General features: G+C 54.4%; 1 pseudogene across 1 annotated transcript in view; it reads right to left on the bottom strand.

The window, feature by feature from the left end:
* Positions 1 to 788: 788 nt before the first annotated feature.
* Positions 789 to 5,091, bottom strand: part of LOC306927967 — a 5,295-nt pseudogene continuing 992 nt past the window's right edge. Inside the window, exons 1-2 of the transcript XR_013792528.1 lie at positions 4,995 to 5,091; positions 789 to 3,107 (exon numbers count right to left, since the gene is read on the bottom strand). The exon at positions 4,995 to 5,091 is cut by the window's right edge and continues 992 nt beyond it. The product of XR_013792528.1 is annotated as an uncharacterized misc_RNA (transcript). The remainder of the gene's footprint in view (positions 3,108 to 4,994) is intronic.

A 5,091-nucleotide genomic window follows, 5' to 3' on the forward strand; every position in this document is an offset into this window, starting at 1 on the left:
CTAAGGGCCCCGGACCCCCTCTTGAAGACCCATGTGTAACTCTGAGGACCCCCTAAGGGCCCCGGACCCTCTGTTGAAGACCCATATGCTAACATCATTCCAGAACAAGATGCCCCCGCTCCTCTTGAAAAGAATCCAAGGCCTCCTTTTCACACAAGTTTTGAAATAAAGTCAATGCACCCCTGCTTTTGAGGCCCATTCCAGGCCTGCATCTTATATCAATGTTGAAACCCCCATCCCCACCCCCACCCCCACCACCACCCCCACCCAGCAGACCGGCCTCCCATCACTACCTTCGCACCTCTTGCTGTGCAGCTTTCTTTTCTTGGCCACATTTTTCATATTTTTTTTTGTTATGTTTCATATTTTAAACTACGCATTGTCCTGCCAAACCATGAGGAATATGACACCAGCGTTATTCTACAGTCACAGAGGAAAAACAACACGTATATCGTATGATTCTAATACAGTTCTGTGTTACTGTCCAACGCAGCGGTTGGAACTCATTTGGCTCGTCCAGCTCACTCACTCCCACTTCTCCTTCTTCCGACCCTCAACGTCGCACAAAAGCAGCCCAAATTGAGGAAGATGAAAGACGTTTTGTTTACCAGTGCAATTAGAAATGAGGCCTATTTTCATGTGGCTCATTTGTAGCTCCAGTCTCTAAAATCCCACGGTTGAGTGTTTATACAAATCACACGCACGCACGCACGCACGCGCGCACGCACACACACGCACGTGCACACACACGCACACACACACAATGACACTCGCTCCCTGTGTCCATATTCTGGTTTATCATTTATTCACACAGTTGTATAAATCCCTATCAATCACACATTGTTTCTTCAATTTATTGATTTTTATTGGAATCTAAACACATGGAGTGTAGTATGTACAGGGGGTGTGTGCAACAAAAACATAAAAAAACAACAACAACAAACAAAAACAGAAGAGAATTGCAGCCCTAATAAAAGTCCTCCTCAAGTGCCTGAATCAGCCAACAGTATATCCAATGGTCGTTCTACAACGGCTCCTCCTCCTCCGCCACTATAAGGACATTTAAGCAGACATCATGAGTGTTCCACACAAAGTATGTGCGCGCATGTGTTTTGTTTGTGAGTGCGTGTGAGTGAGTGAGAGAGGATTTCTTTTTTACTGTGTCTGTGTGTGTGTGTGTGTGTGTGTGTGTGTGTGTGTGTGTGTGTGTGTGTGTCTGTGTATGTGTGTGTGTTAATCTGTAAGGGTTCATGCTCGGGGCTTGCTGTCCCTCCCCTCGGGGGGAGTGGTGGCGGGGGGGAGGATCCAGCGATAGCAGTTTGAGAAGCTCTTGCTCTTGTCCACCGCACAGCTGGTGCAGTAGACGATGCCCAGGGCCAGCATCACCACCACGAACACGCACAGAGGCACCAGCAGGGCCACCAGCAGCCAGCTCTTGTCGTGCTTTCGCTTGCCCGACGCGGCCGAGCCGCCGTCATCAGTAATGTCCTCGGCGCCCGACTCCGCCGCAGCCCTGGCTACGGTCGCGGCGCCCGACCCGCTCGCCGTCTCGCCGCCGGCCGCCCCCGCGCCCACCTTGGTGCCCGTTCTACCCCCTGTCGCCGCCTCTCCATGGGAGCCCGTCTTGAACTCGGCCTCGTTGCCGCCGTACCTCGTCGTGGGCGTGACCGTGTGATGCCGCTTGGGGGAGAGGGCGTCCCATTGGTTCGGGTGATCGTCTGACCGGTCGTGAGGTGGAGGACGCGGCGGGTCAGTGGTCAGCAGCTCGTCTGGGCGCTGCGTCAGCCATTCAGAGTCATAGTCAGTGTCGACTTCAAAGCTAGGGTCCGGGGTAAACGAGGCGGACCAGGGGAGGTCGTGGTGGTTTGCGTCGGAGTCTGAGTTGGGGTGAGCGTACGGGTCATGGTCGGGGTGTAAGTGGTCATTAGGGTCAACGGTGTCGGGGCTCAGGGTGGAGTACTCTTCATCCTCGGGGGAAGGCTCACAGGAGAGGCCGTCCGGCTGCGGGTCATATCCCGTGTCACAATAACACTGGTAGCCTCCCATGAAGTTCAGGCAGTGCTGCTGGCACGGCGACTCGCCCCCCTCCGCGCCGCACTCGTCCACGTCCACGCACTCCCCTCCTCCGCCGCCCCTCCGCTCGTAGCCGGGCGCGCACAGGCAGGCGAAGGAGCCCAGCGTGTTCTCACAGCCGCCGCCCTCGCAGCTGCCCTCGTCGAGGCACTCGTCCACGTCCACGCACTCGCTGTCGTCGTCGTGTCGGTAGCCGGCGTGGCAGGCGCAGTGGAAGGTGCCCGGCGTGTTGACGCACAGCTGCTGGCACGGCCGCTGGCGGCACTCGTCCACGTCGGAGCAGCCGCGCCCGTCCGGGCCCACCTGGTAGCCCGGCGGGCAGGTGCAGCGGACGCCTCCCCGCGACGGCGTCGTCTCCACGCAGTCGTACTCGCAGCCCGCCGCCACGCAGGCCTGGTTCACGCGGCGGGGCTGGTCGGTGGTGGAGGAGGTGTCGGGTGTCGGCGGCGCGTCGGTCTGGCTGAGCGGGTCGGGCCTGCAGCTGTACCGGTCCTCGTCCAGGACCGAGCCCTCGGAACAGTAGCAGTAGTAGTCCGTGTCTGTGCTCTGGCAATACTGCTCGCAGCCGTGGTCGGTGCCGCACCAGTCCAGGCTCCCGGCGTCGGGGTCGGCCGAACAGAGGGGCCCGTCTCTGGACCAGCCCACCGTCCCGTCCTCCCGCTCCATGCACAGGACGGTCTCCTCCACGGGAGCCTCCTCCAGGTCATCGTCGGAGTCGAGTGCGGGGCAGGGCACGGCGCCGACAGACCCGAAGGGGACGTGCGTCAGCAAGGTGCTGACCAGGTGAAAGGGCGTGGTGTATATGGCGGCTCCTCCGCCCTCGTCGTCCAAGCCGTGACACATGCCTTTGTAGTTGTACTGGCAGACGTAGCCGTCCAACGCCAGCCCGCACGAGCCGTCCAGCCACCGGAAATTGTCGCTGCTCTCGCGTCCGCTCTCGGAGGTGAGCACCGTCATGGCCACGCACCGAGGAGCCGCGCAAGCCCCCGGGGCCTCGTCACGGAGCCAGTTAGTGTACTGCCCGTCCTGGTCCCCTGTTAAGACAAGAAGAAAAAAAACAAGGTCACAGCCAGGTCAACAACAAGACCACCGTCCATCTCTCTCACTCCTCCTCACTCACTTTCTCACCGCTTGCTTATGCTTCACGTGTTTCACAAAGGACTGAGGGGCGTATCCTATGAGGCAAGAGTCACAATAGTCTATGCCTTTAACGAGTATTGAGTTAGGATTGCTAATGACTAAATCAGAGCTGGGGGGGTTGCAGTGAGGTCAGAGCTGGGGGGGTTGCAGTGAGGTCAGGGCCCAGATTGAATTTCCTCCTGTCTCGCCTGCCGTCCTACTGTCCTACGGTTAATGCGTTAAGCATGCAGTCAGAGCTGACCCCTGGAGGTCCATCCTGGGCCACGGCCAAGGTCTGCTAGAGAGGTTATGCAGAGCCAATTTAATAAAGGAACAATCCGTCAAGCTACTGGATTCATTCATATTTGCCTTTTTTTGTAGCCTAAATATTCTTCTTTTTAAAAACCTAACATAAAAAAGGACATCTCTAAGTCAATCCTTTCAAGAATCCATCCAAATAATTAATTATGCCCAAATAAAAATCACACATGAAGTGAGGTTTACCGCTCCCCCCCTCCCCCCCACCCCATCAGTGGATCTTTGTCGGTTTTCTGCTCTATATGTAAAGTGTCTTGAGACAACTTGTTGATATTTGACACTTTAATAAAATTGAATTGAATTGAATTGAATTGAATTGAATTGAATTGAATTGAATTGAATTGAATTGAATTGAATTGAATTGAATTTAATATTCATACTCCAGTTTTCGGTGTATGAGGGTGGTCACCTTATGAGGTGACCACCCTTTGGGTGGATAAGGTGACCTTATGAGGTGACCACCCTTTCGGTGGGTCACCTTATGAGGTGACCACCCTTTGGGTGGATAAGGTGACCTTATGAGGTGACCACCCTTTCGGTGGGTCACCTTATGAGGTGACCACCCTTTCGGTAAATGAGGTGGGTCACCTTATGAGGTGACCACCCTTTCGGTGTATGAGGTGGGTCACCTTATGAGGTGACCACCCTTTCGGTGTATGAGGTGGGTCACCTTATGAGGTGACCACCCTTTCGGTGTATGAGGTGGGTCACCTTATGAGGTGACCACCCTTTCGGTGGATAAGGTGACCACCGTAACCGTGACCACCTCACCTCACCTCACCTCATCACTGAGAACTGTAGTATATGAATAGGCATTATAAGATGTCACAATTTCCCGACCGTCACCAGGATTCTTTTGATCAGCCACTTTCCCCTATAGTCTGTTTTTGACGTTCTACAGCAGTGGTTCCCAAAGTGGGGTCCGGGGACCCCCAGGGGTACTTGAGGGAGTTCCAGGGGGTCCCCAGCTAAATGATAGTTAGGAACCATCTGGACCCTTATGGGTCTGTAACTCAGAGAGTGTACAAATGGAACCAACTGGACCCTTATGGGTCTGTAACTCAGAGAGTGTACAAATGGAACCAAATAGACCCTTATGGGTCTGTAACTCAGAGAGTGTACAAATGGAACCAAATAGACCCTTATGGGTCTGTAACTCAGAGAGTGTACAAATGGAACCAAATGGACCCTTATGGGTCTGTAACTCAGAGAGCTCTCAGAGTTAAATTAGCATTGATTTTACAATATAAATTGGGGGTCCCAGAGATAGAAATGCTATTAAATGGGGGTCCGTATAGACTAATGCATGTCAAACTGGGGGGTCCTTGAAATGAAACAGGTTGAAAATCACTGCTAGAGCCGTAAAAATCATTGGGGTCCCTGGCATATATGTGTGTCAATTTGGGGGTCCTTGACATGAAAAAGTTTGGGAACCACTGCTCGACAGGCATCATCAAAAGGTCAAAGAATGAAAATAACTGTGCCTGTGACCCAGACGAATCCCCTCAGCGGCCGCGTGGCCGAGCACTGTCGCGGCGGCCGGTGCAGTCCGATCCAGAGGCGGAGGCGCGCCCGGCTCCC

Source organism: Electrona antarctica (assembly GCF_951216825.1).
Source record: "Electrona antarctica genome assembly, chromosome: 8".
Classification (NCBI taxonomy): Eukaryota; Metazoa; Chordata; class Actinopteri; order Myctophiformes; family Myctophidae; genus Electrona; species Electrona antarctica.